The 11,420-nt window shown below is 46.6% G+C and overlaps 1 protein-coding gene across 1 annotated transcript in view; it reads left to right on the plus strand.

Moving 5' to 3' along the window:
- Positions 1-4,363: 4,363 nt before the first annotated feature.
- LOC118773507 (fibronectin type III domain-containing protein 3B-like) overlaps positions 4,364-11,420 on the plus strand; it is a 130,874-nt gene continuing 123,817 nt past the window's right edge. The window contains exon 1 of the mRNA XM_036522465.1: positions 4,364-4,469. The gene's annotated coding sequence lies outside the window, so the exon portion shown is untranslated. The remainder of the gene's footprint in view (positions 4,470-11,420) is intronic.

Raw genomic sequence — 11,420 nt, forward strand, 5'->3', positions numbered from 1 at the left:
AGCCAATCAAACAACAGGACATTTTTCATTCATTCGAGCGCCTGCAAAACCCCATGATGACCTGCATAAAACAGGTACAGTGGGTGGGGCTTCCATGTGCTTTCAATCGCTGACACATTGAAATACTTTCATCTCAAAAGCGAAACGCTACACTTGGTTCAAACCAGCGAGTCGTCTGAAACACATTCGCCCGTCTCAGGGTTCGTGAAGCCTCGCTCTGCTGGAGGCAGCGGGGGGAAGGTGTGGGAGAAACCGTTTATACTATAGGTATACTGGAATGTAAGTGCATTTCTCTCCTGCCCAGTCAGAATGGCTTGCTGGTGGGAGAAACATGTGAGGATGGCTGCAGTGTGTTTGACGAGGATAAGGATGAGACACGCTGTGGTTAGATTGATTCTGTGCCTGAGTTTTACTGCGCTGTGTCAGCCCGATAACCCCCCCACTGGGGTGAGGGAAAGCTGATCTCCCGGGTAACATCTGGACGTCATCTGTGCGCCGTTTGGCCTGGCTGAAGCCCTCCATGCCGCAGCCTCTCTCCCCATCTGGCCTGTCCACCAGGCACTCACCTTCAGCAGACTCACAGCTGAGCATCTGTGTGTGTATGTGTGTGCGCGTGTGTGTGAAATGTGGGTGTGTGTGTGTGTGAGGTGTGTGTGTGTGTGTGTGTGTGTGTGTGTGTGTGTGAAGTGTGGGTGGGTGTGCGTGTGTGTGTGTGTGTGTGGTGTGGGTGTGTGTGTGTGAGGTGTGGGTGTGGGTGTGTGTGTAGGTGTGGGTGGGTGTGTGTGAGGTGTGTGTGTGTGTGTGTGTGTGTGAGGTGTGGGTGTGTGTGTGTGAGGTGTGGGTGGGTGTGCGTGTGTGTGTGAGGTGTGGGTGTGTGTGTGTGTGAGGTGTGTGTGTGTGAGGTGTGGTTGGGTGTGTGTGTGTGTGAGTGTGTGAGGTGTGTGTGTGTGTGTGTGTGTGTGTGTGTGTATGTGTGTGTGTGTGTGAGGTGTGTGTGTGTGTGTGTGTGTGTGTGTGTGTGTGTGGTGTGGGTGTGTGTGTGTGAGGTGAGGATGTGTGAGTGTGTGTAGGTGTGGGTGGGTGTGTGTGAGCTGTGGGTGTGAGTGTGTGTGTGAGGTGTGGGTGTGTGTGTGTGTGAGGTGTGTGTGTGTGTGTGTGTGTGTGAGGTGTGTGTGTGTGTGTGTGTGTGTGTGAGATGTGGGTGGGTATGTGTGTGTGTGTGTGTGTGTCTGTGTGTGTGTGTGTGTGTGTTTGTGAGGTGTGTGTGTGTGTGTGTGAGGTGTGTGTGTGTGTGCTTGTGTGTGAGGTGTGGGTGTGTGTGTGTGTGTGTGTGTGTGTATGAGGTGTGTGTGTGTGTGTGTGTGTGTGTGTGAGGTGTGTGTGTGTGTGTGTGTGTTTGTGAGGTGTGTGTGTGTGTGTGTGTGTGTGTGTGTGTGTCTGTGTGTGTGAGGTGTGTGTGTGTGTGTGTGTTTGTGAGGTGTGTGTGTGTGTGTGTGTGTGTGTGTGTGTGTGAGGTGTGTGTGTGTGTGTGAGGTGTGTGTGTGTGTGTGTGTTTGTGAGGTGTGTGTGTGTGTGTGTGTGTGTGTGAGGTGTGTGTGTGTGTGTGAGGTGTGTGTGTGTGTGTGTGTGTGTGTTTGTGAGGTGTGTGTGTGTGTGTGAGGTGTGTGTGTGTTTGTGAGGTGTGTGTGTGTGTGTGTGTGTGTGTGTGAGGTGTGTGTGTGTGTGTGTGTGTGTGTGTGTGAGGTGTGTGTGTGTGTGTGTTTGAGGTGTGTGAGGTGTGTGTGTGTGTGTGTGTGGGTGTGAGGTGTGTGTGTGTGTCAGGTGTGTGTGTGTGTGTGAGGTGTGTGTGTGTTTGTGAGGTGTGTGTGTGTGTGTGTGTGTGTGTGTGTGAGGTGTGTGTGTGTGTGTGTGTGTGTGTGTGTGTGAGGTGTGTGTGTGTGTGTGTTTGAGGTGTGTGAGGTGTGTGTGTGTGTGTGTGTGGGTGTGTGTATGAGGTGTGTGTGTGTGTGTGTGTGTGTGAGGTGTGTGTGTTTGTGTGTGAGGTGTGGGTGGGGGCTGGTTTGTAAGGGACACAGAGCCCTCACAGCATCTTGCGCTCTGCTTCTGAAGCAGGAAACACAAACTTCCAGCGCAGGGCCTTTGATCCCCCTCTTTAAGGGAGGAATTCTGACCCACCATCTGGAAAACAAACACGCAAATAACCCCTAAAAGACTCACAGCTGGATCCTCTCGCCTGGGCCGTCTTTACCTCCCAACGAAAGCCAAAAGACCGCCTTCACAGACCTGAACACTTCAGAAGTGTATTTATTTCATTTCTTTTTCGGCTGGTGGGCGTCTGACACAGAGACAGAGTATCGAAAGAACTTCTCAATGGAACGGCTCCAGGTGATGACATCATAAACAGGTTAAATCAAAGGAATCAGAGGATCAAAGGAATTTGTCTGTCCAAGGTTTGAGATACAGTCTCAAAAACATAAGGCTGAATCTTTGGCAGTAACTTTAATTGCATATATCAGCCCTTGATGAGTGGATTTTTTCATACATATATAGTTTATTGTATACAGTGCCTATATATACATATAGTGTGAAGAACAATTGTACAGTATAGTGGTAGTTTTTCATTCATAGAATGACAGCAGATCTGTAAAGGTTTGGAGGGAATTGCACACGGGCAAACAAAGTTGTATTCTCTGTTGATATAAATTTTGGTTTTGAGTTTTGGTTTTGCAGGTTAAACTGATATACAGAAAAAAACGTGGCCACATTTGCAAGGTATTCATAAAATCACATCCTGCAAAATATTTAACCAGGAACAGATTTCCACAATTTTTCTTGCAGCTGAATTGACAGTCTAAAGAAACTTATGTCTAACAGCACGGAAGAATAACGGCCCAGGTCAATTTGTTTAACACCAGCTGTGGTGAGCGTGGCTTACTAGCGCTCTGGTACCAGTAAAACTCCTGCATTTGACAATAAATAACACGGGGATCAGTAAAATGTTCCACTTCGACAACCTTTCTAACTCCACGGCAATAAAAGCCTGTACTGTATGATGAACCCGACCCCCTTATTTACCGTCAATAAGGCACAGGACATAGAGTGAGAGCGACAGGTATTTTGGGAAAAATCAGGGAAACGGGGCATTGCTGCAGACCCGGACAGGATTTAAATTTATGCCATAATGCCACTGCGGTGTGACGTAGGAGACTGATCTTTTACCAAGCAACTTCTCAGAAATCCCCCCCCAACCGCTAATTTACGGGTTGGCCTAGCATACAGCATTCGTATGGTGTATATTTGTATGTAAATGCAAAGTTTGGTTATTTCAGACCTGTATGATGGTATTTGTCTGACAATGTGGTGTGTAGGCTACTGTCGGATTTCCTCGGCAGAGGGGTCGGCAGATGAAAGCACAATAGCCGTCGACAGGCCGCTATTGCGCCGCACTGACTGGACTGGCCAGACATCCTCTGGCATTAAAACCGGTCCATATACTGTTACACTGATTAAATCATTTTAATTAAAACTGGTTCCATTCTTTTCCCCATGTATTTTACGGTCGGCACTTTTTGGTTTTGTTGTCTTTGTTTATCTTGCTTTATTATCAGACTCTATTTTACAACTGGCGGATTTGGTGAATTCAAAAAGTGTCCTTTTGACCCCTGTTAGTGTTTTTTTTTTCTTTCAAAAAGGGAAACTCGTAGTCAAATCGTAGTGGAGGACACACATCTGCTCTGCGTTTTTTTTTTTTTTCCAATATGTTTACATTTTTAGAGCCTTTAAATTTGTTTTGTAGCTATTTTAATGAAATGTGTGATTTGTGGCTTAAGAATGGGCCACTGAAAGTTTTAAAAGGGGAAAGTGGAGGATGTTGGAAAAACATCAATATTATGGCGAAGTTGCCGAAGTAGTTGAAAGCGGGATATGTGGACATAGCTTTACAATTAATTTCCAGTGGCATAATATAGGCCTATCTTTTAAACTCCGTGAGTTTCACCATTAGAACATGTTTTGGTTCAGTGTTAATTTAGAAAGTAGACTACCTTAAGTAATAGGCCTAACCAGTCAAATAATTTACATAACAACAAGCTTTGGAATATGATACAATAAACTATCCTGAAGTGTAGTCTAATTATACAAACTCGCCGAAACAATTACGTAAAGTCTATTTCTCTAACATCCTATTGGCGCGACCGCTTTGTAACATTGCGGCTCTTCACCGCTTGCGGCCCAAATAAATATTTTCTGCCCGCGCAGGTATGACTTTCTCTCTGCGATCGTACTCGGTGTTATACGGTAGAAGTGGGCCGGTCTCCGCTCTCCATGTGCGTTGACACATAATTGATATGGCGGAATCTCCCACTGTACGGGCTGGAGGTGGACGGACGGACTGGGGATTGCCAAAATCTCGAAATCAGGGGGGAAAAGTGAAGATCTGCGGATTCTGAGGATAATTTTATTGCAGCAAGGTAAGGGAAAACACCGCCTTTATGAGGCGCATGTTCACGGTTATACCGCTTCAAGTGCTAATGTCAGAAAATGGATCTTTGTATAGTATTGAAGTCACAAAGAGTCGTAGAGCAGAGCGAGAAGACGCCGGCTGTCTGAGCTCAGATGGAAAAGGAAGACATGACTTACGTGGAAAACGAAACTTTGGGTGCTCGCTATTGCATGCGTGGTTAACACGGAAAACCTATAGGAACGAGTAATTTGCATACGTTTTTGCGCTTGGGTTAAGTTTTAAAGTTGACGGGGAGATTTGATTGATTACGTTTTCAAGTTTGCGCTGCCTGCAGAATTCCTGGCTGTGGAAGTGAGGGAATTTGTTTTCGTCTTTGGAGGAGACTGTCAAAAAAGTGCGCAAGAGTTTTGGAACTCGTTTGATTAGGCTGAGAATACACTGACTTTACTGCAAGTTCCCACAGTGACACCATTATCCCTTATAGCATTTACTTGAATATATCAGCTACGTTGCTCTTAAAATATGTGAACGTTCCGGACTGGGGAAAATAATGGAAAAAATGGTACATTAAACACACGCCGTTATGAAACTTAATAGTGTTTCCTTTGATTGCATCAGACTTTGGTATATGCGTGTTTATTTTAACTGGCCACGGATGAGCAGCGGGGGGCTTGAAACAGCGTGCAATGCAATAATTCAGAAGAATTAGTATAGGTTAACTGATATGGGGATGAAAAGGCAATTGTGCTTGGTAACCGAGTGGGGTCGAGGGTAGGCGAAGGTGGTAAAACTCTTCCAGAGAGTTTGAATTGCGTTACATCTGAGAAATTTGCCTCGATAGTGCGGCTGTTGGGTCAGTTTAAAAGTTGTCTTGAAGGATGGAGTTCAGTTTCGTGCTTCAGCGTGATTTTTTTTTCAAGGCATCGTTAATGAGCGAATTTGTCAGCTACGTTTGAATACCTAACGTTTTTCCATGCACGAATTATAGCAGTCCGCTTGGTGAAAAGTCTCCAGCAAAAAAAAGCATTTGCGTGCCTAGATTTTGTAGACATGGGTGATGTGTTTTGAAAAAGTGTGCTAAGCAAATTAAGAGGAACCTCATCAAATTTCGTCATAAAATACTGTGGGCAGGCGGTGTAGGAGAATTAGAGCTGATGAGGAATCGCTGGCCGAGAGGTGTGTACTGAGACTTTTGTCTGGATCCAGGGGGCACATCGGAGAAAACGAATCCCTACCGCAGGCTGCAGTAACCCGAGCCCAAGTGCATGACGTCAGATGAAATTCCTCAGCTCGCAGGCAGTAATTTTTTCCTTTCTTTTCAGTTATTATACCTGGACGTCAGTCGCTTTATCTCTCTTCAGAAACGAAGCTGATGATAAGGTGTACTCACCAAGCGGCGGAGGAGAGGGCGCAATAAACGAATCTCATCTCCGTTTCGAATGATATTTTTACGATTTATTGGGTGAAGACAACTTTTTTAGTTCTGTGATGTGTCTCTGTGTGTGTGTGTGTGTGTGTGAATCGTCACATTCGTAGGCTATCACTATGTATCAAGTTAATACTTCTTTCCATCACGAATCATAATTACGTCCCAATCCTGTCCCGTCTTGGGTCTGTGTAAGATGCTGTGTGCCTTTAGACGTTCTTACCCAGAATGACTGACAGAACAAACTTTACATTCATGCAGCTGGATGTTTACGGAAACAGTTAAAAGGAAGTACTATGCATGAGGCTTTTACAGCATTAGTTTAACCTTGGTTTTGAACGTGTAACAAGCTGGTTACAAGCCTCGCCCTCTCAAAATGCAGCTCAAAGCGTGAGCTGCAGCACCCGGGAAAAAACCGGGAACTCCGTTTTACATTCAGTTAGTGGAAATTAATTAAATCAAATTCACTAACTGAGATCTGGGATGGACAGAAAACGACAATCTGGTTGATTTCTTATAGACATCACTGTCTCCCTCCACTGCACTCAGTGATAATGATAAAGAACTTGTTCAATTAAGTCGTTAATTGAGAAAACAATTAATTGGAGAACATCATATTCTGTGTAACTGATTTCTTCCTTACAGTGGAAACATTTTAATAAGAAGGTCTGCTTTTTGCCGAAACCTACCAAAACATTTTAGTTTTTTTTTTTTCCTCTAAGAAAGGATATCTAGCTAATTGACACAAGATGTCAAATGCAAAGCATGTCAGAAATTAACAGGCGGGGGAAGTTTAACTAGGAGGCAGTTTGGAACAGACCCTGACACACCAATGAGTCCTCTGGGCTGGGGTTTGCGGTGCGGTGGGGCAGAGGTCGGGTCTGTGACTCTGCGGTGGAGACCGGCTGCCAGAGGCCCTTAGACTCTGCCTTCGCTCCATCCTCCCTGCCTCCACGTATCAGAAGGTTGTGCTTGAGATCCAGATCTCGCCACGGGTGTCCTGCGTTTCGGCCATGCGCCCCTTCACCAGCGTCTGCTCGGGAAACGGCGTCTCTGGTGCTGCTCCTTGGCTGACTCAGCTACTGGGAAGCCTTTTTCTGCTTTGTGGGGGAGGGGCGGAGGCTTCTTTTGGTGACTGTGCAGATCTCTGGCAGAGGCTGTGTGTATGAGTGTGTGTGTATGTGTGTGTGTGAGAGAGAGAGAGAGGCGTTTGGCAGTCAGCACCGTACGGCGGAGTCAAGCCCCCGGTGGGCGGTTTACACAAAGCTGTGATCAGGCAGAGGGAGGGACAGCCCCTGCTAGGTCCCCTGCTTGTTAGCTGTGTGTGGATAATGATGGTGCTGGAAACGGAACTTTTTTTGCCTGTTGGATTGTTTTATGCATGCAGGCGTTGCATTGCATACAGACATGGACACATATACACACACGCACGCGCGCACACACGCACACACGCACACACGCACACACACACACAGTGTTAGCTAAGGATACAGTGGCTGCTGTGTCAGCTCTTCCTGTTCATTTAGCATAACAAAACAAAAAAACAAAACAAAACAAAGCGAAACTCCACTCCATACTGATGCACAGGCCCGGGGGCGGGGGGGGGGTAGTGTGCGTTCTGAAGAAGTGAGTTTGGCTCCTTTCAGAGAGAAGATGAGGGCCCTCCAGCACAGCGGCCCTTCTCTGGAAACAAAAACTGCAGCTTTCGTTTACCCTGCCTCTTTGCAGGAACACGCTGCCAGGCACTGATTCAAGATCACTTTTGGCTGACAACCACTGTCCCTTTTTTATTTTTTTTGAACAATGTTTCCATAACATTCAGCTTAGTTACAGCTCTCTCGTTATGAGTGAATCTTGTTACACGTTGCCCACAGTTTGAGGTGTTAGATTATCCGGCTCTCCCATCTTCCGATTCCTCCAAACCAAATGTATCGCCCCACTGTTAAAAAAAAATAATAATAAACCCAAAACAAAACAAATCCAAAACTTCTTCTTTTGGGTTTTAGAAAGCAGAAAGACAAAACCAAAACAATAACTGTAAAATGTGTCAGCTTTTGCAGTCCGTAGCGGGTGCTTTAAATAGCGGAGATGTGGAGAACCTGCTTCCGCAGGAGCGTTGAATACCCCTGCCCTCAGGTGTGGTTATCCCGAGGAAATCTCTCCAGCGTTTGTTTTGGCATGCAGTGCCATCCGGGGCAAAGGGCCTACGCGCAGCTCCGCGGTGCAGAATGATTTCAGAGGAGTCGTGTTTCAAACCAGGTTACCCTGCATGTAACAAAAAAACAAACAAACAAACAAAAAAAACACATAGTGTCACTGTACCGAGAACTGTGGTGCCACCAGCTGAAACCAGACACTCTCTTTCAGAGCAAGATTGTGAATTTCAGTCAGTTCCTTATCTGTCTGCTTTATAGCTTTTAATAGCCTGACCCCCACCGCCCTGTAAGCACGGTATGAAATTCCAGTTCTTTCTGCGTGAATAATGGCTGGCGCCAAAGTGATCTGCGTGCGGTTGGGCTTTAAGGCCGGTGAGAGTGAGTAACATTCCTGAATTCTCTTCCTTTATGCAGGGTCAGTCTCTCTGTTATGAATATTAATGGGTTTACTGTGAGGCTCCTGAGTGGCTCAGTTAGTTAGAGCACCAGCTCAGAGCACAGGCTGAGCCTCACGGCCCAGCTTCAAACTGGCCCTGTCATCTGTGGACACTAGCTTGTTCATTCACAAGTATTTGAATACTGATTCAAGCAATCGGTTAAATGGTCACGATGTTGAATATTGTTATTATTATTGATTGCTGCTACAGGTACCAGCTACATAACATTTATTCATTTGGCAGACGCTCTTACTCAGAGAAGTGCAGCGAATAGTCAGGCAGTTTACGTGCATTGATGCAGAATCGCTAGTCCCATCATCGAGAGGAAGTGGCGTCGTGGGAGATATTGCTACAGTGGGAGTAAGTGTTGTCACAGAATGTACAAAGTTGAGCTATTGCTGCCAGTTTTCAACCATCAGATGTGGATTGCCACATGTTTGTATTGCCTTTAATGTCAAGTCTACAGCTTAGTGCTGTCTCTATCGGCTGTCATTTATATGGAAGACTCCTTTCACTGGCAATAAAGGTCGTCAGTCAATCTCTTTCGGTCTGTCTGATTGACTGACTCTTTCTGAGGTGTATGTGTTGTAATAGGGCTGGGCGATATAGCCATCGGGATATATCGAATAGCTATTTTTAGCTCAATAGCTCAACCACCTTCACTGTTTTAACAATTAGAAGTGTGGTTGTAACGACACGGCATCTCTCCTTAACTGTGTATGAGATGTTTGCTATGGTGGACCTGCTTGATTTGAGCAGTGCTTGTTATTTATTTTTGTCTTTACTCTTACCCGCATAGTAATTACTTTGTTACAGGCATTGTTGATTTGATGGGACGGTCAGTGACCTGTTCTAATGAGGTGTCCGTCAGCTGCTGTTTGAAAGTCATCACTTAAACACTCGGTGTACGCCCAGAACCTGTGAGTGAATGGCATACATCTGGGCTTGCTCCTGCTAGCCACTGAGCCGTTGATGGTGCCTGACCTAGGTATGTTTTTGTCATATACCCTACATTCCTCTCCCTCACTCTCTCTCATTTTTCCTCAACTGTACAAGGCAAGTCTGCAGTCTGTGCTCTGGTACCTGCCCCTTTCTAGATGGAATGGCTCCTGATTGGCTGCAATCAGTGTCTTCCTGTGATGTCATTAGCTTTACACCTGACTTAATGACTTTGTTTGCATGCATGCATGCATGTACATTAGTATACTGATGTTAATGTTAAGGTCAGGTATCCTGAGTTTGGCAAGAGTTTGTAAAGGTCCTTATTCCGATAACCATAGCCCAGATAAGCCAGTATTCTAGTTTTGAGAAATTCAGGTAAGACGTATGTCGGGTATTCCTCTATTAAATGGAGTATTGAATCATGTAAACGTCTTATTTTGAAGATTCCTCCTGTAAGCCGAGTCTGCAAATGTTGGAATCTTGGATCATAACCCGCTCGCTAGCCACCTGTCGCGGCTGTGTGTTTTGGAGCGGCGAGGAAATAATTTGTAGTGTTTTAGTGCTGTAAAAGTGCAGCAAGATAACGCAAACTGCAGCGCCTCCCAAGATGTTCTTCAAAATAAAACCAACAGTGGGAACATTCACAGCTGTTCCTCACAGGGCTCATCTGTGATATTCTCATTAACGTGTGCACAGGGATGTCAGCTGTGCCCATGTTTCATGGTGAATGCAGGCCACTCGTGGGGAAGGTGACGGTAGCCTGGGTGAGGCCCGTGGCCTGCAACACTGTGTGTTCATGGTGAATGCAGGCCACTCGTGGGGAAGGTGACGGTAGCCTGGGTGAGGCCCGTGGCCTGCAACACTGTGTGTTCATGGTGAATGCAGGCCACTCACGGGGAAGGTGACGGTAGCCTGGGTGAGGCCCGTGGCCTGCAACACTGTGTGTTCATGGTGAATGCAGGCCACTCACGGGGAAGGTGACGGTAGCCTGGGTGAGGCCCGTGGCCTGCAACACTGTGTGTTCATGGTGCATCCAGGCCACTCACGGGGAAGGTGACGGTAGCCTGGGTGAGGCCCGTGGCCTGCAACACTGTGTGTTCATGGTGCATCCAGGGCACTCACGGGGAAGGTGACGGTAGCCTGGTTGAGGCCCGTGGCCTGCAACACTGTGTGCATGTGCATGTAGGTACCTGCTCTCCTCCCTTGGGCTGTAGGTCCCCTTTCATGCTGCCGTTACCCAGAACACAATGGTAAAGATCTTAAGTGATTCACTAAATGGAAAAAGAAATTGAAAGGTCCCCCCCCCCCCCCCCCCCCCCATCTGTCTGTACAGATACCCAGGGGTGTTGGAGAGTCAATCATTATTGTTATTGTTATCATTACCAGTAGTGTTATCATTGTCATCATCTCTGGTTGGGAGTGACAGAGGGCTGCTCCATCCCTCCGGCTGGCCTTTTCGGTCTTTGAAGTGAGCTGGTGTTTAAATGCCTACTGTATATTTTCTTCTAATGACGGCATAGGTAGGTTGCTCTGTACTGTACCTTCAGGACATGATTGGCTGCGTTTGTCTTCCACAAAGCAGGCCTGCCTATGGAGCGGCATGTAGGTGCGGCAGTACGGACCCGTGGGGTGGGGGCATGGACCCAGGAGGTGTTGGGCTCAGATCCTGGATGGTCCACAGGCTTTTTTGCTGGATCTGAAGTGTTCTCAGTCAAATCCAGTTTGTGGTGGTGAGTAATGTGTCAGAGCTGAGCGGTGCCAGTCTCCCGCTTAAGGGCAGTAGTAATGACAGTAATGATAGTAATCACATCAGCGATAATTATGCTCGTCAGCAGTAACAGCAAAGGGGGACAGTAATAGCGCTGGACCCAGAGCTGGAAAGCAGGTCGATCTGCTTTCCAGCCCCCCCCCCCACATCTCTCATGTTTCCATGTTTCGGCTCACATGCTGTTTAAACCCCATGATGTAAGGGATGGGAACATGATGACACTGATCCT

Source organism: Megalops cyprinoides, chromosome 2 (genome assembly GCF_013368585.1).
Source record: "Megalops cyprinoides isolate fMegCyp1 chromosome 2, fMegCyp1.pri, whole genome shotgun sequence".
NCBI classification, from domain to species: Eukaryota; Metazoa; Chordata; class Actinopteri; order Elopiformes; family Megalopidae; genus Megalops; species Megalops cyprinoides.